The sequence below is a fragment of the Lepidochelys kempii genome, chromosome 14, assembly GCF_965140285.1.
Source record: "Lepidochelys kempii isolate rLepKem1 chromosome 14, rLepKem1.hap1, whole genome shotgun sequence".
Taxonomy (NCBI): domain Eukaryota; kingdom Metazoa; phylum Chordata; order Testudines; family Cheloniidae; genus Lepidochelys; species Lepidochelys kempii.
The window spans coordinates 16,686,949-16,711,146 of NC_136393.1; the positions used below are offsets into that span (position 1 = coordinate 16,686,949).

Below are 24,198 nucleotides of genomic sequence, written 5' to 3' on the forward strand. Positions count from 1 at the left end.
TGGTAGGGAAGAGTAACCAATTCCACTGCACGACTGAGCTTCACGAGACAAGAATCTTTTTCAGCACCTTAAAAACAAAGCCAACTTTTAAGTCACAAAAGCACAGAGCCAATACAGCCAGTCAACCTGTTATAGATGCATGTCTAACATCAGCTACAGTTGGGGACCATACAGGCTTTGGAAGCAGAGGGTGATGAAAAGAAGTCACAAGAGTGGACACCATAATGTGGTGCCATAAAGCAAATTTTTTACTCGAGAAGATGGGTAGGTAAGTGGTAACCCCCTCAAGCAGCTCCCAGGCTCTCTTGCTCTATGCTGATCGCATTTGGTGCATGTTATCCAGCGTAACCGACTTGGCTGTCAAAGGGCAGCAGCTTTCCATCAGCCAGCAGCTTCATAAGGAAAAGCCCATCAAAAGGTCTGTCTTTGCTGCAGTGAGTCTGGGCTCTAGCCCAGCTGTTGCCCCTAATCCCCCCTTTTGTTTACACACAAAAACTTCAGGCCCGAGTTAGAAGGTGCTTTACGCCCTGGGACTAGCAATACTGGCTGAGCCAAGGTTTTCAATCTGCCTACTTCGCAATGAGAACAAGCAGGCTTACCAAGCCTGGGGGCTGTTAGTCCTCCAATGCTATCCCAGAATTCCACTGGGGACAGCCATTGTCTAATCCCTCCAATCTTCCGCACTACTTTTGAACCCAGGTTTGCCTGCCCTAGTTCCACTGCACTTGCACAGCATTTGAACAGAGATGTAGTCCAAGAAAACCTCCCATGCTGCCAGTTGGCCAGAAGCGGACACCAGCTTTCCGGTAGAATGAGATCACTAAGACCAGGAACTTGGGAGGAATGTATGCAAAGTGACCTCTTTGTTTAGTGGACAGGAAAGAAATGGCAAGGCAGAGCAGTCAGCTGGGTGCACTATTGATCACTATGACACTTTGGCTGGCAGACTGAATTCCTTAATGGCACTCTCATTAGACATTCTTACTGCCAAATGCAGTTTGCTTTTGCCTTCAGAACTGCCTGTAGTAATGAGTCACTCCCTTAGGAAGTTAGTGACCTGAGAACAGTATTTCATGTCAATGACACAGGCAACAGCTCCATGCTAAGCAAGAGCACCCAGAGAACAAATTCATAGAGCAGCCTAGGTTAATGTACCTTTAAGAACCACAGGATACCCCACCAGACATCCACCCCAGCACACAGGTTAGTACAGCACCATTATGGATGCAGTTACATGGGTTTGTCATAGGTAGTGCTTTGCAGTGGGGATGCTCACCAGGGCTAGGCTAGCTAAGGCTAACTCTGCAATGAAGACACAACCAAAGGGAGAACATGGCTGCCCAGAACATGAGACTGCATCTAAACAACAGAGAAGCAGCATGGCCTAGACTGAGGAGTGATCACAGGGTTGGATGTCAAGGGCTCCCAAGCGCTAATCCATCCTCTCCCAATAGCTCAGTGCATGTGGCTTTGGGCAGTTGTTTCCCCATTTGTAACATGGGAACAACATGTACCCACCTCCCAGGGTCATTAACAGGCATGGGGCTTGGGAACCTCTTGAAGAGGGAATGAGGTAGGGAGCCTGAAGTGCCGAACTCCCGTTGGTTTCAGAGTCACGGGCGCTCAGCATCTCTGGAAACTAGGCCATGGGAGCACTAAGTACCATGAAGAAGGAAAGATGCCAGTCTGGAGGGAAACAAGAGGAATCTCCAACCAATTCCACTGGAGACAGAAGTGCCCGGAACACCAAAATGCACATTTCTGATTCTATTTCTGAAAAATGGCTCAATCCAGCCCTCATTGAGATGAATAAATTCAAGAGTCCGAGAAAGCGCGTTACATCTAGGGTACTCTAGAGTGCAATCACTGTGGCTTTTGACCACCTCCCCATTGTTTGGCCTGGTCTACACACGCAGTTTGTAGTGGTTGAACTATTTGGTTAGGGTTGATTTTTTTACCGACATGGTTACACTGGTAAAAGCCCTACTGTGGACAACAGTTACACAGTAGACATGTGCCTTATACTGGTATAGTTATTCCCCTTCCTGTACAGAAATAAGCTATATGGGCAGAGAGCACCTCGATACCAATAAAACTGTGTTCACTATAGGGAGTTTTAGCACACACCAGTTCGTAGAAACGGGGAACTGACACAAGAGCATTAGAGCAACTTGCCCAGTGTCACACAGGAAGTGCAGGTCAGAACTAGGACTAGAACTCACATCACCCGAGTCCCAAGTCAGTGCCCTATTCACAAGGGCACCCTTTAGTGGGAAAATAAGCCACAAATAAGCTAAAAGGAGCAACATCAGCCTGAAATCCGGGCAATTCACAGAGTTTGAAGTATTTCAGGTGTTTGATCAGTCTCAGACTCCCTCTGCCAACGTGTGACAGCAAGCAACCACATTTTTCTCTTTGTTAACATGTCTCTTCCCCATTAGTGTGAGAGACACCACACAATTAGCAGGGAATACTGACTACAAACTAGTGTCAGGTCTGGTGACAGTGAGCATGATTTATAAACTAGAAAAGTGTTAGCATTTCAAGTGTTACTTGAAACCACAGTATGCAAGAGGTTGAGACAGGTGCATGGCTTCAGCTGGTGTTTTAAGAGGTTAATTCAGCCCCTTTCAAGGCTAAGATGATGCTAATAGAATACTGATACACACACATACATCTGCATCAGGAGCAATAAGTGACCCAGACACCTCTCATCAGACTGATCTCACCCGAAGCACGGAGCAGTAAAGATGCGGAAAGCAATAAGGCACTATCAGGGAAGTTACCCAAACAGAGGGAACACCAGCTCGGTGATTTTTGCCGGCACCCAGGCATGGAGGCACCCAAAGATCAGTGGCCACTTTTGAAACCTTTGGCCTCAGTGACTTGTCCAAGATCACATACTGGTAGTGAGTCACTGGCAGAACCAGCTCTCATGACATTTAGTCCAGTGGTTAGAGTGGGGACAACACTTCTTATAGCTAAGGCTCCTATTTTGTCAGGGATATTTTTAGTAAAAATCAGAGACAGGTCCTGGGCTTTTGTGAATTTTTGTTTATTGCCTGGGACCTGTCTGTGATTTTTACTAAAAATATCCCTGAGAAAATGGGGACGAGGAAGGTCCAGCACCAACAGTAACTGGGGGCTCTGTGGTCCCCCCACTGCCCATGGGGAGTGGGAGCTCCAGGATCCCCTTGCTGCCTGCGACGGATGGAGCTGTGTGGACCTTCGGTGCCTGGGAGCTGCTAGGGGCCCACCGCCAGCAGCAGCTGAGAGCTATGTAGCCGGCCAACTGACAGCTCCAGCCCCGGGCAGAAAATGTCAGAGGTCTTTGGAAGTCACGGGTTCTGACACAAATTGTAGCCTTACTTATAGCTCCCGTGTGAGCAGCCCCCAGTGCCTGTACCAGGCCCCACTGAATTCTGTGCAGGCACTGGGGTGGATCTCATTGCAGGATTAGGGCCTATATTAGCAAGTCTGCTGTAGAGAGCTTTGCAAATGTGCTGCTAATAAAAGGAAACCCTACAGTTTTTCATCAGTCAATCTCAAAGCGCTTTACCAAAGAGATCTGCATCATTATTGCCCTTTTACAGATGGGAACATGGAAGCACAGGGAAGGGAAGTCACCGAGCAGGCTGGAGGCCAAGGTGGGAACAGAACTCAGGTCTCCAAGTCCCAAATCTGCGCTCTCTCTACTAGGCCAGTCATGGTGATAAGAGCCTTGCTACAGGAGTCTGCTATTAAAGCTTTGAGCTGTGGAGCCAGACTGCTGGCTTTAGTGCCTTTGTAAGAACCAAAAGGTTTGCAGATTATTGGGGTGAGAACTGCTAATTAGGGCATGCTGCAGAACCTCACCGCCAGCTCAGGGTCCTTCCTCCAAACCTGGGTGTCAAGCCACGCTGTTAAGAAACACGTCAACATCAAGCACTTATCCTGTTATAAGCAGGGTGAGAGAAAAAAAACAAAACACTCTTTAATGATGTCCTTTTAAAACATGACAAAAATCCACTGAGTGGGCAGAAACCACCTTTGCTACGATCAAGTCAAGTTTCTACATCCCCTGTTTACAAAGCTTTTAGGAATGACTGTAACCCACTGCATCAGTACAAACAAAACATTGAGCTCCATCCTCCGGACTGATGCACAAGCTATGAGATCAGAGAGGTCACCTTAGGACTTTTCCAAGCCATGAGGCAGCACGTGAACGTGCAAGGAAGTTTTCAGATCCACGTATTGTGCTTGCCAGAGAAGCGCCCACTCTGGAAAGTTACACACACAATTACAGACACATCGGCTGGGAACTCTGTGGGTGTGCTGCTTGGGTCTGTGAACGGTACTGCTTAGTACAAGTACACCTGGCAGAGACTGCTCCTTTTGATACAATCACAACACAAGCCTGGAGTTGAACAGCTTACCCATGCTAAGGCAGGGATCACTCAGTCAGCATGTAAAGGTGTGCTGTGTCGCACTTGACTATCCTGCTTTCAGGGAAACTCAGTTTACACACCGAGACATCTCTAGCTACCCAGCTTCCTGTCCCTAAGCCGATGAACTGCCAACAAATGATTTTTTTAAGCTTCCCAGGATGGGAGGCAGACAAGCTAGCACAGTGGCTTCCAGCTCTGAGAGAGGCTGCCAAACCAGTTAGTAAGTGAAATTACAAAACATTGATGAGACAGAGTTCAATTACACCTCAAGATTTGCAGCGGTCCGTGTACCAGGAAGAAGCCAAGTCTGTACAATTTTAAAGGCAGGAGGAGCCAGTTCTGCAGTTTCAAAGTGATGCTTTAACTTCAGGCAAGAAGGCACCTTCCTGCTGGAGCCTTCCAAAATGTCCCCAAATTGCTGCTTTGAAAAACTGAAGACTTAACAGCTGCAAAATCGTTGTCCCAGTAGCCAAGCCCTCTTCTCCCAAACAAGCGTCACCCTGACAAGAAAAAACAATCACTTCCACCACTCTGACTCATCACACTGCAGGTTAAAGCTGAGCTCTCTGATTTGTTGTGTCACCTTGTACATTTTTCCAAATAATTTGAAATATTTTAGGACCAACATTTTTGAAATGCCATGCCAGGAATTAGGTGCATAAGCAAATAATAAGTGTGCATCATTCCCCATTTGTGCCTTTGAAAATCTCCCTCTACATAACTGTCTGGATTTTCAGACTGCACAGAGCACCCCACTTGCTGTTTGAAAGTCCTGGCCTACGCCTGTACTTTTTCATTTAAGCCAAAAGGGTCATCAGCAGAACAGGAGGGACCATAACAATGCCCCATGCAAACAGCCCTGACCTAGTTGTCGTATAGCGCTTTTCATCCATATTGCTCAACGCACTTTACAAAAGGAGGTCAGTATAAAGTATCATCATTTGACAGATGGGGAAACTGAGGCAAAGAGCTGGGCAGTGATTTGCTCATGGTCACCCAAGCAGGTCAAGGCCAGAGTCAGGAGTCTCCCAAGTCCCAGTCCTGCACCCTACCTGCTACTCCAGTGCAGGCATCCTTGGGACTCTGCACTTATGCAGGGGGGTTTCCTGTGTGGATCATTTGGGGCCAGAGTATATAGCACACGTAATAATTGGCTGGCTGCATGACAGCTTCACACCAGGCCCCTCTGGCTTAGCACGTTGCTTATTCTCCAGCAATTTCTCATCATGCCTTTTCTAACAGTTCTCCCTCCCGTTCAGATAAAGGTGGAACATGCCTGAAAGCCACTTGAAGGGCATCAGGAAGGGTGAGGGGTTCTTGACCTGTACTATGGGCACCCATCACTCCCCTAGCAAACATATACATACAGTAAAGCTTTAAAAAGTCATAGAATTAAACAGCACTGGCCCATGGATACCACCGGCAGGCAACAGGCAAGCTTCTTGCATGCAGCTGGCCAACAGGAGAGCATCCCTAGTGACAAAAGCACTTTAGCGCGTGCTTAAATCATTGGGGTCTCAAGCACGTGTTTCCTGACCTGGGGCCCAGTCCCTAACCTGCCTAATCCCATCCCCTATCTTGTCAGCACCCGCTTGGTACTATCGTGACAGTAAAAATCACCACAAGATGGGTAACAGATGGCCACTAGGAACAGAGACAGGAGACCAATGAACATATTACCACTTCTCACCTGAGCCACTTGAACGCAAAGGATTCAGGGAGAAAAGCTCGGACTTTTATGGGAGGCAGTTTGGTTAAAAGCCATCACCTAAAACAAGTGCTCATCGTGCCACTAGCAGGATCATTGACATTAAAGACTTAAATATGTAATTGACTTCTTGCGGCTTATTCCATCTGCCAATGAAAACAGTCTCATGGTGCGGCTCTCATACATTAGCACAATGCTGCAACATTTGGGTGGCAAACACCCCAGGGAAATGTTTGCAGCCCAGCAAGAGAATGTAGGTGGAATATTTAGCTGCGCCAAGCTCACACGCAGCTTGGGGGAAAGGAAGGGGCTAGAACAAGGCGTCAACTCCTTGTGTGTAGACACAGTCAACACTCAGTGGACAACACGGGGCAGCGGAGCTCAGGACAGAGCTGGGTTGGAGCAGGTTACACATTATGCCTGCTTCCAGCCTAGTGTTAGCGCAATTTTACAGAGAGCTTTGATGTACATTAGCTCATGCACAGAAAGGGTGTTCTCATTTTCCTCAAAGCCAGCTTTGCATTGTGTTGCTCTGTACCCTATTCTTTCAGCAGGTATTGGCACAAGCAGGCTACTGCATCCAGCTAGAAGGCAGACTTGAAGAGAAGCAGCATGTGTAATTCTGTATGGACACTTGCTATCTGCCTGCATGCTGGCAAGGTGCCATTCCCCTCCTCTACACAAGCATTTTAGTGAGCAGCACGGTTTCCCAGAGCATTAGTGCAGCCAAGATAAAGTTCTCTGCTCGAGCCATCTGTGTGCTATGAAGAGAGCCCTTTGACAGCCTCAGGGGAGAGCTGCTTGCCAAGCTTGTCCTAGTGTTTCCATCTGAACTGCGTTCCGCTCAGTCCCTCACCGAAGGTTTAAAGAAAACCTCCCCACAACATCCCTTTGCAATGGAGAAAAGCTTCGTAAAACAAGAAGCAATATGAAAACTATAATCCAGGCTTCCCACCGAGGCATTCATCCACCCCAACATGCTGCCCAGGGGAGCGAATGCTGCATTCACAGACGCTGCCAGTTTGCAACTTCAGAGCCTGAGCCACTCCAAAAAGCCAGAACTGGGAACATACAGAGTAAGCCAGGTCTGTGCTTCAGACTCCAGCTGTTCTATGGGCCAGATGAACCCCAGGGGAAGAGAGCCCCCATCCTGTGCAGGGCCCTCTGAATTCTCTTGGGAGAGGGTCCTTCTCAGAGGCTGGGCCTACAGTTAGGAGGGACCCATGGAGGCAGACAAATCGGCCCAGCACCTGGGCTTCCTGCCCCACACTGCCAGGGACTCTTCCAGCAGCAAATGTCCCTGGAACCTCTCTTAGAAGTGGGTTTGATAGCATAGAAGGTGGCTTTTCCAACCTTCCTGTGGATTGCCCACAGAGCAGTGTATGTGTGCACACCTATGGCAGAAGGACAATGCACATCCATCCCACCCTGCCCCCACAGCACCTACTCAACAGTCCCCAGAGGGCACTCTGTATAGACTGGGGAAAGAACAGCAGCCTGCTGAAATCAAGAAAAAGGAGAGTATAGAAATGCATCAAGGTTTTGCTGAGATACCAGGCACGGATCCAGCAGCAAACATTATGATTAAATGTACTATATAAGCACAAAGTATCTGAAGATCTGAGAGTGCTTTATGGAGAGTAAGCCTCACAATGCACCTGCCAGATGGATTTAAAAAAAAAAAACCCACACAGCCTCTCTTTGCACCAGAAGAGGCCAAGGCCTTGTCTGCACTGGGGATATTTTTTTTGGGGGGGGGGGGGAAGAAGAGGGGTGTATTGGTGCAAACCCTTAGTGTAGATGCACTGTGCCACCTTAAGAGCAGAGGTGAGCCTCCCCACTGCAACTCACTTTTTACACCTGTACAGCACATTCACACCAGGAGTGTGACAAACACTCCTATATTAAGTATCAAGCAGGCCTGATAAGAGAGAGGTTAAAGCCCAGAACCTGAGGTGTCTAATTCCCAATTACTTCAGTGGAGGATATCTCCGAGTATCTGAGCCTAACGGACTTGCCCAAGGCCACATAGCAAAAGACAGACAAAGCCAGAAATAGAATCAGGAGTCCTGGCTGGCAGTGTCATGGTCCAGCCCCTAGACAAAGCTTCCTTATCATATCACAAAAAACCAGCTTGCACAGGGATTAAGTCCGACATCCTTTTTCTCAGCCTCAGATGCAGATCTTGCTGGTAATACTCCAGGGAAATAGTGAGCTAGCTCTTTCCTCCCCTTCCCTGTATATATTTTGAAGTGAGTGACTAAATGAGAAATTAAGTCAGAGGACAGCAAACCAGGTGTCGGTGCGCTATTTAGAGAAAGAGGAAAAGGGTATTTTTAAAAGGACACCTTCTGCACTCACTAGAATGATGGAGGATAGCAAATTGTTACCAAAGCACCATAATGCTCCCACAACAGTGAGCAGGAAGCTAGCAAGTCCCCCTAGAGCCCTGGATTCTGATTTACAAGAATAATTGGTCCAATACCTCTCAGAAAGGCACAGATTTAGTGTCATATGAAGTGAACACTACACTGACCTGGCAGGGAAGCAGGGGCTTGTTGGTGATGAGCTGAAAAGCTTTTAATTAAGTAAAAGTGTTTATGATCCCTAGACAACAGTGCACACAGAGTAATTACATCAATATTAAATAATTGCTCCTTTTTCACATACCAGGCCTCCAGTTGAAGTCTTCTGTTTTCCCATTAAATGCACCTCAAGCATGGCTTTAGGTGTTTGCAACATCCTCAGTTGTTGCATAGAAAGCAAAGCCATTAAAAAAACCCTCCTACCTGAACCACCTTGGATTCCTGGCAGTCACAAATGGACTGAATTTAGGTGAACTCAGTCTAGTCCCCGATCAAAGTTTATTCACACCATTCACCAGCAGAAAAACTTGCTTGGAAGAAGCCAATGACTGGAACAGCAGGTAATTGTATGTCAAAGTGAGGAGCAGTATCGGAAAACTAGGAAAACATACACATTGTGAGAGGCTGACTGCTGCAGAGCAGCACTTGAGTCTGTATTATCAATCTTGTTTTTGTGACAGGAAATTTATAGCGTCTGAGTAGCTGGTTATTAGAAGCAAGAGGTTTTAAATAAGATCAAACTAACCCAATTACTTGCTTCCAAAGCAATTTTTTTTTTTTTAAATTGTAGCAAGAGGCAGCCTTAACAAAAATGAAACATTTCATGTTGTGGGATTCAGAGTCTAGATTAGAGACTAATTCTTTTCCTCTTCTCTCCATATACAGAGCCCCAGGTCAGTAACTACAGTCTTGCATTAAGGCACAAAGTTAGTCCCAATCTATAGATGACTCTAATGGTTAATACAGAAACTATCAAGGTTAATAAGCGTGGGGTTGCATTTCTGATCGTGCTTGCTAATAACCATTGATGGACCCATCTTCCATGAATTATCTAATTCTTTTTTGAACCCACTTATAGTTTTGGCCTCCACAACATCCCCTGGCAACAAGTTCTATAGGCTGACTGAGTTGTGTGACAAAGTACTTTGTGTTTATTTTAAACCTGCTGCCTATTAATTTAATGGGGTGACCTCTAGTTGTGTTATACGAAGGGGTAAATAACATTTCCTTATTTACTTTCTCCAAGCCACTTATGATTGTATAGACCTCTAGCGTATCCTCACATAGTCATCTCTTTTCCAAGCTGACAAGTCCCAGTCTTTATATGGAAACTGTTCTGTATCTTTTCCATCTCCAGTATATTTTTTTTAGATGGGGGTGATCAGAACCGCACACAGTATTCACAGTGTATTTATATTACAGCATCATCATATTTTCCGTCTTCTCTTTCCTAATGGTTCTAACATTGTTTGCTTTTTTGACTGTCACTGCCCATTGAGTTGATGTCTTCAAAGAACTATCCACAATGATTCAAAGATCTCTTTTTTTGAGTGGCAATAGCTAATTTAGAGCCCATCAATTTTGTACGTAGAGTTGGGATTATGTTTTCCAATGTGCATTACTTTGCATTTATCAATATTGAATTTCATCTGCCATTTTGTCGGCCGGTCACCCAGTTTTGTGAGATCCCTTTGTAACTCTTTGCAGTTTGCTTTGGACTTAACTATTCTGTGTCACTGGCAAACTTTGCCACCTCCCTACTTATCCCTTTTTCCTCCCACAATTTTCACATTGCAATACCCTGCTGACCCACAAATCAGAGCTGAGGGGCAGCACTGCAGGCAGAATGACATGGCTAACCAAATCTCCTAGGTATAGATTTAGGCTCAGCCATGTGAGCTATGGCCTTTTCAATTTAAGAGCTGAGGCAGTGAAAGCATAAACTGATATATATTGTTCCTTTGCAGTGTCACTCTGTGGAGCATCCCAGGGCAACTTCTTGTTACACAGAAAATGCAGCACCGTGTAGTCTGTCTTCACAAGGTGGGAGGTGCATGTGGGGGTCAGACAGGGCGGGGCTTGTCTCTAGCGTGGAGTTTGCAGCAATATAGTTATACTAGCACAAACTCCCAAGGTTCAAGGGTGCGACGGCCCCCGGCATAAGCACACCGGCGCCACGCAGCACATCTGTGCTGAGCGTTTGCACTGCTGCATCAGTACAGGCGTCCTTGTCTCTCGGAACACAGAGAGCCCATCGTACGAACACTGTCCTTTTAGCCACCCGCATTCTAGTGAATATTTCGGGAACGGCCAGGGAGGAGCCACCCGCTGAGCTGCGAAAGCACAAGCGCAGTATGTACTAACGTTCCACGGTAGCTGATGGAAGATTAATTGGCAACAGCAACTCGGCACGCGCAGTGAAGGATCAGCGGCAAGAGGCTTACCTACCGTTAAAGGTCGTGTGTATTTGACAAGGGCATGAACTTGCCCATTCTGGAAAGAACTTTAAGGCTGAAACTTCACGAGAGTCAGACAAGCAGCCAACAGGGACAATTCTACACCCCCCCCACCCCCCGCTTAGTGCATCGTCAGAGACTGGGAAGCTATACCAACTTCGTGCAGAGCCGCAAAAAGAGCAGGGAGCAACTGGGGGGAAGAGGTGAATGGGGCCCTCCATGCATTGTTTCACACAGGGCCACACAGGACTTTAGTGGTAGCCCTGCTTAGAGGAAGCCTAGACTTCACGGACACACAAAAGGCTCTGAGAGGGCAAAGCACTGCAGTTATCCCGCTGCCTACCCATTAGGGAAGAATGGGGTAGTACTCCTGTAACCAAGACAAGATTGCTCTTCGCCTCCCAGACTAGAAGGGAATTACAGGGACAGTCCAAATGGATGGGGAGTTTCCTTCTGTGCCCACAGGGTTCTGCAAGCCTAGACCAGCAGCATGTGCTCATGAGCTCACTTTGGAAATCCCCATGAGAAGTGACCATTACAGCACAAAGGCATGTAGGAAGATGTGGGCGGCTAAAGGTCAGCCTTCCAAGTTTATTGTAATGGGGGGGGGGATGGGGAGAATGACAAAATTCACACTGAGGAAGAGAACAGCCAGCCTCTTTCCTTCCCCTGTGCCTGCATTTAAGTGACAGTTACATTATTTGTTTTAGTTTTTCCCCCAAGACGTAAAGGGATTTGCTCCCGACAGGCTTCAGAATTACGAGCCCATGTGAAAGCTTGAAAAACCCAAACAGAAAAAAGTTTTCAGCCATTAGCCCCCACTGTTATCTAGTAGAAAGGGAAAGGAAATAGGTCTGCAGAGATATTTTACCAAGTGAAGTTCGTGCAGCCAAACAATGCTAGCCCTGGTCTACACTAGGACTTTAGGTCGAATTTAGCAGCGTTAAATCGATGTAAACCTGCACCCGTCCACACGATGAAGCCTTTTATTTCGACTTAAAGGGCTCTTAAAATCAATTTCCTTACTCCACCCCTAACAAGTGGATTAGCGCTTAAATCGGCCTTGCCGGGTCGAATTTGGGGTACTGTGGACACAATTCGACGGCATTGGCCTCCGGGAGCTATCCCAGAGTGCTCCATTGTGACCGCTCTGGACAGCACTCCCAACTCAGATGCACTGGCCAGGTAGACAGGAAAAGAACCGCGAACTTTTGAATCTCATTTCCTGTTTGGCCAGCGTGGCAAGCTGCAGGTGACCATGCAGAGCTCATCAGCAGAGGTAACCATGATGGAGTCCCAGAATCGCAAAAGAGCTCCAGCATGGACCGAACGGGAGGTACGGGATCTGATCGCTGTATGGGGAGAGGAATCCGTGCTATCAGAACTCCGTTCCAGTTTTCGAAATGCCAAAACCTCTGTCAAAATCTCCCAGGGCATGAAGGACAGAGGCCATAACAGGGACCCGAAGCAGTGCCGCGTGAAACTTAAGGAGCTGAGGCAAGCCTGCCAGAAAACCAGAGATGCGAACAGCCGCTCCGGGTCAGAGCCCCAAACATGCCGCTTCTATGATGAGCTGCATGCCATTTTAGGGCGTTCAGCCATCACTACCCCAGCCGTGTTGTTTGACTCCTTCAATGGAGATGGAGGCAACACGGAAGCAGGTTTTGGGGACGAAGAAGAAGAAGAAGATGATGAGGTTGTAGATAGCTCACAGCAAGCAAGCGGAGAAACCGGTTTTCCCGACAGCCAGGAACTGTTTCTCACCCTGGACCTGGAGCCAGTACCCCCTGAACCCACCCAAGGCTGCCTCCTGGACCCGGCAGGCGGAGAAGGGACCTCCAGTTAGTGTACCTTTTAAAATACTATACATGGTTTAAAAGCAAGCATGTGAAAGCATTTGCCCTGGCATTCGCGGCTCTCCTAGATGTACTCCCAAAGCCTTTGCAAAAGGTTTCTGGGGAGAGCAGCCTTATTGCGTCCTCCATGGTAGGATACTTTACCACTCCAGGCCAGTAACACATACTCAGGAATCATTGCACAACAAAGCATTGCAGTGTATGTTTGCTGGCGTTCAAACAACATCCGTTCTCTCTCTCTCTGTGTTATCCTCAGGAGAGTGAGATATCATTCATGGTCACCTGGTTGAAATAGGGTGCTTTTCTTCAGGGGACACTTAGAGGAGCCCGTTCCTGCTGGGCTGCTTACCTGTGGCTGAACAGAAATGTTCCCCACTGTTAGCCACGGGGAGGGGGGAGGGTTGAGGGGGTAGCCATGCGGTAGTGGGAGGCAAAATGCGACCTTGTAACGAAAGCACATGTGCTATGTATGTAATGTTAACAGCAAGGTTTACCCTGAAAGAGTGTAGCCACTGTTTTATAAAATGTGTCTTTTTAAATACCGCTGTCCCTTTTTTTTCCCTCCACCAGCTGCACGTGTTTCAATGATCACAGGATCTTCTCCTTCCCAGCGGCTAGTGAAGCTCATGCTGTCCTCCCACACTGACAGAGCACAGACGAATGCGTGGAGGCAAATAATGTCAGAGTGCAGGAAAGCACAAAATGACCGGGAGGAGAGGTGGCGGGCTGAAGAGAGTAAGTGGCGGGCTGAAGACAGGACTGAAGCTCAAATGTGGTGGCAGCGTGAGGAGAGGAGGCAGGATTCAATGCTGAGGCTGCTGGAGAACCAAACCACTATGCTCCAGTGTATGGTTGAGCTGCAGCAAAGGCAGGTGGAGCACAGACTGCCACTACAGCCCCTGTGTAACCAACCACCCTCCTCCCCAAGTTCCATAGCCTCCTCACCCAGACACCCAAGAACGCAGTGGGGGGGCCACCGGCCAACCAGCCACTCCGCCACAGAGGATTGCTCAAAAAAAGAAGGCTGGCATTCAATAAATTTTAAAGTTGTAAACTTTTAAAGTGCTGTGTGGCATTTTCCTTCCCTCCTCCACCACCCCTCCTGGGCTACCTTGGTAGTCATCCCCCTATTTGTGTGATGAATGAATAAAGAATGCATGAATGTGAAGCAACAATGACTTTATTGCCTCTGCAAGCAATGATTAAAGGGAGGAGGGGAGGGTGGTTAGCTTGCAGGGAAGTAGAGTGAACCAAGGGGCAGGGGGTTTCATCAAGGAGAAACAAACAGAACTTTCACACCGTAGCCTGGCCAGTCATGAAACTGGTTTTCAAAGCTTCTCTGATGCGTACCGCGCCCTACTGTGCTCTTCTAACCGCCCTGGTGTCTGGCTGCGCATAACCAGCAGCCAGGCGATTTGCCTCAACCTCCCACCCCGCCATAGACGTCTCCCCCTTACTCTCACAGATATTGTGGAGCACACAGCAAGCAGTAATAACAGTGGGAATATTGGTTTCGCTGAGGTCTAAGCGAGTCAGTAAACTGCGCCAGCGTGCCTTTAAACGTCCAAATGCACATTCTACCACCATTCTGCACTTGTTCAGCCTGTAGTTGAACAGCTCCTGACTACTGTCCAGGCTGCCTGTGTACGGCTTCATGAGCCATGGCATTAAGGGGTAGGCTGGGTCCCCAAGGATACATATAGGCATTTCAACATCCCCAACAGTTATTTTCTGGTCTGGGAATAAAGTCCCTTCCTGCAGCTTTAGAAACAGACCAGAGTTCCTGAAGATGCGAGCGTCATGTACCTTTCCCGGCCATCCCACGTTGATGTTGGTGAAACGTCCCTTGTGATCCACCAGAGCTTGCAGCACTATTGAAAAGTACCCCTTGTGGTTTATGTACTCTCCAGCTTGGTGCTCCAGTGCCAAGATAGGGATAATGGTTCCGTCTATGGCCCCACCACAGTTAGGGAATCCCATTGCAGCAAAGCCATCCACTATGACCTGCACATTTCCCAGGGTCACTGCCCTTGATATCAGCAGATCTTTGATTGCGTGGGCTACTTGCATCACAGCAGCTCCAACAGTAGATTTGCCCACTCCAAATTGATTCCCAACTGACCGGTAGCTGTCTGGCGTTGCAAGCTTCCACAGGGCTATCGCCACTCGCTTCTCAACTGCGAGGGCTGCTCTCATCTTGGTATTCATGCGCTTCAGGGCAGGGGAAAGCAAGTCAAAGTTCCATGAAAGTGCCCCTACGCATGCGAAAATTTTGCAGCAACTGGGAATCGTCCCAGACCTGCAACACTATGCGGTCCCACCAGTCTGTGCTTGTTTCCTGTGCCCAGAATCGGCGTTCCACAGCATGAACCTGCCCCATTAGCACCATGATGCATGCATTGGCAGGGCCCATGTTTTCAGAGAAATCTGTGTCCATGTCCTGATCACTCACATGACCGCACTGACGTCGCCTCCTCACCCGGTATTGCTTTGCCAGGTTCTGGTGCTGCATATACTGCTGGATAATGCGTGTGGTATTTAATGTGCTCCTAATTGCCAAAGTGAGCTGAGCGGTCTCCATGCTTGCCTTGGTATGGCATCCGCACAGAAAAAAGGCACGGAACAATTGTCTGCCGTTGCTCTGACGGAGGGAGGGGCGACTGACGACACGGCTTACAGGGTTGGCTTCAGGGAGCTAAAAATCAACAAAGGGGGTGGCTTTACATCAAGGAGTATTTCAGGCAGGACTTCACGGAGGGTTCCAATAAGAAATGGTGCACCTAAGTTATTGTTCTTATTGGAACAAGGAGGTTAGCCTGGCCTCTGATTGATACATGGCTAGATTTACCTTGCTGCACCTTCTCTGTGAGTGACTGCAGTGTGACCTAGAGGAATGAGTCCCCTAGTCAGGGGAGGGGGGGAAGCAAATGAGTACAAAACAAATCTGGTCTATTTCTTTTTTTGATCCACTCCATCTATCTTTTAGATCTTTGGCTGGCAGCAGATGGTGCAGAAGGACTGCAAACTATCCACATCTCATGGCTGCCCGGCAGAAGATGGTGCAATATGACTGCTAGCCATCCCCATCTCTTGCCTGCCGGGCAGAAGATGGTACAGTACGAATGCTAGCAATCCGTATTGCCTGCCTGCTCACCATAAGACGGTTCAATAGGACTGACTGCAGGACTAAAGAGAATGACCTGGTCAAGTCACTCCAAACTTAGTCCCTGCGCCCATGTCTGTCCAGGCGCTCCCGGCCGATGCGGCCAGGAGCACCTCGGACATGACTATGACGGCTACCAGTCATATTGCACTGTCTGCTGCCAGAAGGCAATGGGTTGCTGCTACTGTGTAGCAATGCAGTACCGTGTCTGCCAGCACCCAGGAGACATACGGTGACAGTTACCTGAGCAGGCTCCATGCTTGCCGTGGTATGGCGTCTGCACAGGTAACTCAGGAAAAAAGGCACGAAACGATTGTCTGCCCTTGCTTTCACGGAGGGAGGGAGGGAATGGGGGCCTGATGATATGTACCCAGAACTACCCACGACAATGTTTTAGCCCCATCAGGCACTGGGATCTCAACCCAGAATTCCAATGGGCAGCGGAGACTGCGGGATAGCTACCCACAGTGCAACGCTCCGGAAGTTGACGCTTGCCTCGGTACTGTGGAAGCACTCCGCCGAGTTAATGCACTTAGAGCATTTTCTGTGGGGACACACACTCGAATATATAAAACCGATTTCTAAAAAAGAGACTTCTATAAAGTTGACCTGATTTCGTAGTGTAGACATACCCCTAGTTTTCTAGCTAGGCAAGTCAGCACCGGTTTACATCCAGGACCAGAAGAGTCTGCTCAACACATCCAAATAAACAAGTAACATTTCTTAAGTCTGGCACCAGTATTGCTAAGAAAAGAAAGACTGCTGGATAAAATAGGTTCTCTCACCAATTTCTTCCCTTTAAGTGGGAATTCCATTCGCGGCATCATGTGTTTCTCTAACCAGTTTTCCAGATCCTTTCCCAATTGTCACCGATGATTCAATTGCTTTGCATGACCATGGAAGTGCTAACTGTTTGTGTCTTTTTGTTACGCAATAGCATTCATGTAAAACCCAGCCTTACAGAAAAGCTGCACCCAGTTTACTCAATGCAACATCGAGAAGGCTGAGAGGGAGTGGGAAGAGAAGCAGACAGCATATACAAATGTCAAAAATAGTTTTCAATTAAAACTAAGTCTGCAGCTGGGGAAGCTGTTTTGCTGAAGTGTGACACTACCAATAAGGAAAACCCATTTAAGCATCTGTACTATTTTGTACCTCATTTGAATATTGGTGAAGCATCAGAAGGGTGCTATTGTCTAACACAGTGGTTCTCAAACTTCTTTTTTTTTCCCCCCACAGACCACTTGAAAATTGCTGATGGTCCACTTAATGATCTTTCCAAATGTTGTTTGTACCATTAGCTAACTATTGTAAAGTATTTTGGATAAAAGCGCTATATATAAAAAAACCTGAAACTTTTGTTTGTTCTACAAATAAAAGCACTCAACTCATTTTAATATCAGTAGTCTTACCTTTCTAATGTGATGGATGTGCCCTCTCCCCTGCCGCAGCAGCCCCCGAGCTGGGCCTGGGAAGGAGGAGGGTCTCTCCCCCACCACGGCAGCCCCTGAGCTGGGGCTGGGAAGGAGGAGGGTGTCTCTCTGGCAGCCACAGCCCTGGAGCTGGGGAAAGTTGCCTCTATTTCTGGCCACTGCAGCCCTGCACATCCCAAATTCCCCCCACCCCTCTTCTCACCCCACTGCTCCGTCCCCTACCCACTATCCCCCCCTCCGACCCCCACCTCACCTTACATGTGCATCTTCTCAAGGGTCCAGGCACCTAATTAGTGGAGCCACACCTGTGTGGCTCCACTAATTAGGTGGGTGGCCCTTCATTCTCTTGTGTGCAGCTGCCCAGGCATGCACCTTAGAGGGAACTTTCTGCAGACCACCTGAATGGAGCTCGTGGACCACTGGTAGTCCACGGATCTCAGTTTGAGAACCTCTGATCTAACAACCCTTGCTAATAAAAATTTTTTATACCCAGCAATATACTAGAGACAAGCTAGATTAAACTCTCGTATTAGGCACTCACCATGCTAGCACAAACCACACCACCATTGGCATCCTTCCCCGGGGGCGGGGTTGGAGGGGGGGGCGGGGAAGTTGCCAGTTTAGCTCAAAGATTTTCAAAACAAACTTGTGCACATAGCCCAGAGTGCTCCTTCCCATGCGAGCTGGTAAGAAATGGGGAGATTAAAAAGTTGCCTTGACATTTCAAAAGATGTGGGACCCTGCCCACCATTGCCTCTGCACTATGCATAGCCATTTACACCAGTTTGAGGTGGATGTGAAAACACTGCCATTTCTAGGCTCAGTCTACACTTAATAGTTAGATCAATATAGCTCGGCCAGTTAGGGGGTGTGAAAAAAAAATCACATCCCTTATCGACATAGCTATGGTGACCTGACCCCCAGCGTAGACGCAGCTAGGTTGACTGAAAAAATGCTTCTGTTGAGGTAGCTAACGTCATTCAGGGAGTTGGCGTTCCTACACTTGTGGCACCTTAGAGACTAACAAATTTATCTGGGCATAAGCTTACGTGGGCTACAACCCACTTCATCAGATGCATGGAGTGGAAAATACAGTAGGAAGATATATATACCTAGTACATGAAAAGACATGAGTTGCCTTACCAATTCTAATGAAAATTCGATAATAGCCCACTTTAACAGGAGGAAAAGTCACATTTGTAGTGGTAATCAGGGTGGCCCATTTCAAACAGTTGATAAGAAGGTGTGTGTGTGTGTGGGGGGGGGGGTAGAATGAGTATCAGAGAAAATAGCTTTCTTCACACTAGAGTGACCAGATGTCCTGACTCTACAGAGACAGTCAGAATTTTTGGGTCTTTTTCTTATATAGGCTCCTATTACCCCCCACCCCCGTCCCGATTTTTCACACTTGCTGTCTGGTCACCCTACTTCACGCCCAGAGTTACGCAGCAACTACTGTACTGTGCGCCTTTAAACATTATCGATAATTTTATGTAACACATTAAGACACCAATAAGAGCCGTTTCACCAAAAGATCACACTTCACAGCCTCATTTGAGAGCCTGGTGGGGGAAAAGGGTGTGAAGAGGAATGGCATCACTATGAAAAGAATAAAGCCACCTATTCCAAAAGCTGGTTTCAGTAGGGCTAAGAGGCGGAAGGGGAAAAGCCGGCCCCGGGAAGGGAAGCGCCGGGCCGGAGCCGTTCGAGCAAGGAAGGAAGCAGCGCGCCTAGGCTCAGTAGCAAAGTAGCTACAGACACAACGTGCAGCGAGCCGGGACTCTACCCGCTCCCCGCCCCCGGAAACGCCTTCCTCCGCCTGCCCCACCGCTCCCCCTGGCAACCCCCGCCTCTCCCTACTGCCTTGCAACCCCCTTCCCCCTCAGCTGCCCCCTGCATTCGCCGCCTTGCCCCGCCCTCCTGTCCCTGCCCCCCTTGAACTCCCCCTTCCTCTCCCAGCCCCCTTACAAGCCCCTTCCCCCTCAGCTGCCCCCTGCATTCGCCGCCTTGCCCCGCCCTCCTGTCCCTGCCCCCCTTGAACTCCCCCTTCCTCTCCCTATTGCCTTGCAACCCCCTTCCCCCTCAGCTGCCCCCTGCATTCGCCGCCTTGCCCCGCCCTCCTGTCCCTGCCCCCCTTGAACTCCCCCTTCCTCTCCCTATTGCCTTGCAACCCCCTTCCCCCTCAGCTGCCCCCTCCATTCGCCGCCTTGCCCCGCCCTCCTGTCCCTGCCCCCCTTGAACTCCCCCTTCCTCTCTCTATTGCCTTGCAACCCCCTTCCCCCTCAGCTGCCCCCTGCATTCGCCGCCTCTCTCTGCCCCCTTCGCCCTGCCCCCCTTCAACTCCCACTCCTGCCGCGCCGCGCCGCTCCCCCTTAGTTGCCCCTTGCACGCCCCTCCCCAGCCCGCCCCCGTGACCCCTCCTTGGCCGCGGAACCCAACTCACCGCCCAGCCCCGCACAGGATCCGTCCTGTCCCTCGGGCCGGCTAAGGCAGAAGCGGGGCGGAACTCGCCACCCTCCCTTCCTCTACCTGGGGAGGTGGGCGGGGCTAATGGGAACGGGGCGGGGCTGCGCTGGGAGGAGGAGAGAGGCGTGGCCAGGCTAATTGGGGCGGGCGGGACATTGGTTGTTAAGCGGCGGCAGGTGAGAGGCACGTGGGGTGGAGAAAGTCTCTTCTCCCCCTCCCCCAGTCCTAAAACATGTCCCCTCCGCGCAATCCCGGGCAGCGCTTCCCCGGTCTGTGACCAGCCGGTTCACGGGGCCCAGAAAACGCTGTGGGAATTGCCATCTCTCCCGGGGGGGCGTTTCTCTCTTTGGGTCGGGCTCTGCCCCCAGCCATCAGTGGGAGTTCGGGGCCGCAGTAGGCTCTGGGGCTTCACCTCTCCCTGCCTCCGTTTACCCATCTAGGAAATGGGAGGAGGCCAGCATAGTGGTAATTACAAGCAAGGGGGGTGACGTTACGAAATGGGAATTTTAGAGTGAATACCTGGAAAACCTTCCTGATCGGGAGAGAGTTAAATCTGGAAGAGGGATAGCCTAGGCTCCTTCGGGAAATGCTGGAGCCGGGGGCTCCGTTACTGAAAGTTGGAACTGGACTACATTAGTAAATCCACAGGAATAATCCTGCACTGAGAGAAGGAGTTAATCATTTGTTTCTGTCTGTGAAAGGGGATAATAATCCTTATGCTCTACCTCGCCAAAGTACAATTAGGCTTAATTAGCTAATGTTTGTACAGGGCTTTGGAAATACAGAGTGGGCAGTGTTATTTGGAAGGACAAAAGGCAGAGGAAATCATGAATGCATACGCCCTCTGTAGTATCTATCCATGGCTCCAAGAAGTCAGTAACTCCTCAGCCCCAGGAAATACATTTTTCTTATCTTGTCTCTGTGTTTTAATGGTCTGCATTAGCATTCACCGAATACATTATGATGTGCTATTTACTCACCTTGCACCGGTGTCCTGAGGATGACTTGGTTAATGTTAGAACTGAGCCAATAAAAGAGCTAAGTAGTATTTTAGGTTACCTTTGTCTGCATCTTCAAGACCTTTATGTGGCTTCCACCCTCTCTTAGGAACGTCCCATGTAACTGCTTGATGGGGAAAGGAGACCTGTAGACGTTTGCCTCTCCATAGCACAGAGTGTGGTGTTGGTGATCTGCGCTGGGGAGACTGGAAGTGAATAGCAGGGACAGGGTAGGGTGGGGCTTATTGGAATAGCTGCTCATGTCCAGGCATGTTCGGTGGCAGCCAATGCAGAGCCACATCAAGTATCATCATACAACGTTTGATTGCATTCAGGGCTTTGTTCCTTTGTAAGGTGACGCTTCTTCCAAAGTCAGCCTCAGATACTGGAGCCAAGTTTACTCTGGGAGCTGGATTATAAAGCAATTAGTGTTTGTTCTTGCAAAAATGGCTTAAAGAAGAGGATCAGTTGAAGAGTAGGAAATACTCTGTGTATGGGACACAGGCTTATGGTTTTGGGGTTTTTTTTTGGTTTGTTTGTTTTTATCCTAAATTTAAGCTGATTCAGTTTCTAAAGATGAAGTTGGTTCCTAGCAGAAATCTTTCATTGTTGAGTTAAGATTTGTGTACAGGTTTTACTTGTGGCTGTCTTTAATTTGATGAATTGTTTCCCAGTTTTGGCATACAACTTGTGGGATGTAAATAATTGACCCCACGCCACAGTTTGCACCTTGGCCTTAGACTGTGATATAATAGTTTTACTTATAGCTGTGCCTTAAGGCACCTGCCAAGATCAGGGCTTCATTGTGATGTGTACATATACTTAGTGGGAGATAGTCCCTCCTTAAAAGAGCTTACAGTTTAATTACATACAACTGACAAAGAAAGGATTATTTCCCCATTTTACAGATGGTGAACTGAGGGAGGTTACACCTGTGAACTGAACACAGCTCTTCTGTGTCCTGCAACAGTGCCTTAACCTCAGGGCCAGCTGTAGGCACTGAAACTGTAAGGTTCATTCAGCCCAGATCAGTAATAGCTACAAGTTGTTGTCATCTGGGCCATTCAAAGGACTGTGTGGAACAAGTTTGAGGGTCTACATTGGCTAGGCAGTCTCAGCAGGGAGGCTGTGGGTCAAATGGGCCATGGAGAACAAACTCCATTTCTCCTCTTAGGGCTTGTCTATAGTTATTCCACTATAGCTATGACAGTCACTTTCCCTGTGCATCCGATGAAGTGAGCTGTAGCTCACGAAAGCTTATGCTCAAATAAATTTGTTAGTCTCTAAGGTGCCACAAGTCCTCCTTTTCTTTTTGCGGATACAGACTAACACAGCTGCTACTCTGAAACCTTTCCCTGGGCAGACAAGCCCTTAGGCTAAGTCTATTATGCCATTATACCTGAGTAAGGGGGACTTGGTTGAAAAGTGGTTAAAAGCTATAGTGTAAATGGGACCTACTATAAGTGGGGTTGTCCAAAGCTTTAGCCCAGTTACAGGACACAGTTAGGCCCCATCTAGACTTCTAATCATAATGAGATCATGCAGGGACATCATGCTGTAGCCACATCCTCCTATTCAGTGCCTGTGAGACACTTCCTGTGGGTACTCAGAGTTGGGAGGCACCTTACTTCCACCTGTTGGTAGAGAGAGGGAACCACGTCTGTGCCTGCTGTGGGTCAGTTTCCCAATTCCACCAACCTCTGGCAACACAACCACTGCCTTCCAGGTCACTGCAGGCCCTGCTTTCTCTGTACAGGGGAATGGCCCGTACATCCCAGCCCCTGAGTCCTCTAAGCATCCCACCTAGAGTGCCCAGCCCCCATTCCCTTGGGCACTCACAGAATTCATAGCTCTGAGACGCCCAAAGGAGTAACCCCACCAGCTTACCTGTTTCACCTCCGAATCACCACTCCGCTCAACACACGGTGCTTAGAGATGTTTGTAATAAAACCAAGATGTGTATTTAACAATGAACAGAGATGCAAGTAATGGCAAGTTGAAGGAAGTATGGGAAACAAAGAGTTACATATAAAATAAAACCATAACACACCTTCTAGAACTTAGTATCGCTCAGCTGCATTTCTCAGCCAGGTGGGCTGTGATCCCTTTGTCATGAAACAAACCATGCTCTCAGCTTGTCCCTTCGATAGAGGATGCAGAGCATAGCTCTGGACCTACAGCTGCAGCCCAAAAATCTATGTCTTCACTGATAAACAGTACTCACTCCTGCCAGTTTATTTTTTCCTGTAAATCCCTCTCTGGAGGATTTCACAATCCCTTCACTGGCATTCAGCTCAGGCTGGAAATGGGCATCCCTTGTGAACCATACAATGCTCAGTTTACAAGTAGCCAGCCAGCCAGATAAACATCTCTTGCCTGAGGGAAACCCTGTGTCTCACCCTGTGGTGCCCAGCCCCAAGTCACAGACCTTAAGAACGTAACTCTCCTGATCAACGTCGTTATTTGGGGGCGATGGGGTTGCGAAGATCCTACTGCTGCTGCTCATGTTCTCATAGCTGGGAAGAGCTGTAACCTGGCCCTGTTGGGCTGTGAAACTGAGCAGTGAAATCCTGACACCGAATGCAGCATGGTTCAAGTGTACAGTATTCGCTCCATTCATAACCCAGTGTGGTGGGAACAGGCAGACCCCTACAGGGCAAGGCAAAATGATCCCAGGCATGGTCTTCAGCCACTGACTGTATAATAGACCACTCTAGACAGAGCTGCAGGCTGGGACACGAAACGATCTGCAGGTGGGTATTGTGGGCCTGAGCCACAAAGACTAAATGCAACTTTTCCCATGTGTGGAAGTGTTCAGACCAGCCTGTGGTGGGAACAGTCATTCTTCATGTGACTGTTCAGTGCGAACAAGGCTTAGGGAGGCCGTTTGTGACAGCACAGGCTGGGAGCTGGGGAACCAAAGGGACAGACTGTTTGCAGTATCCTCACTAGAGAATCTCTTTTACATTCGTTCTGGTTGAGTCCTGTCTCTTTTTTACTGTTAGAGACACTGCAGGGTCCACCGTAGGGGTAGGCGCAAGGCTTGGATCTAAACAGACCTTTTCCAGAGTTTGGGGAGGAGGGTGTTCAGACCAGTCCCCATTTGCAGCAGGAAAGCAGGGAGAGTGTAATGGGGAACTATAGCAGGGCTCTGCAGGTCCTGTGTGCTGGGCAATAAAGGAGCATGATAAATACCCAGCCAAAGTCATAATCCTGCTGCATTGAGGTGCCTGAGTGCTAATTATGTGGCTACCATGGAGTGGTTAGTGCACGCAGCAGTGCAATGGGAATGGGCCACTGAATATCTGAAAACAGCCCTTTGCAG

The 24,198-nt window shown here is 48.6% G+C and overlaps 1 protein-coding gene across 3 annotated transcripts in view; it reads right to left on the reverse strand.

Moving 5' to 3' along the window:
- The window catches only part of RHBDF2 (rhomboid 5 homolog 2), an 83,461-nt gene extending 62,380 nt beyond the window's left edge, over positions 1–21,081 (reverse strand). For 2 of the 3 annotated variants that reach the window (XM_073310153.2, XM_073310151.2), the window contains exon 1: positions 19,853–19,943. The gene's annotated coding sequence lies outside the window, so the exon portion shown is untranslated. Of the gene's footprint in view, positions 1–19,852; positions 19,944–20,934 lie in introns of those variants that run through there. The other variant, XM_073310152.2, reaches the window with a different exon arrangement.
- Between the last annotated feature and the right edge of the window lie 3,117 nt (positions 21,082–24,198).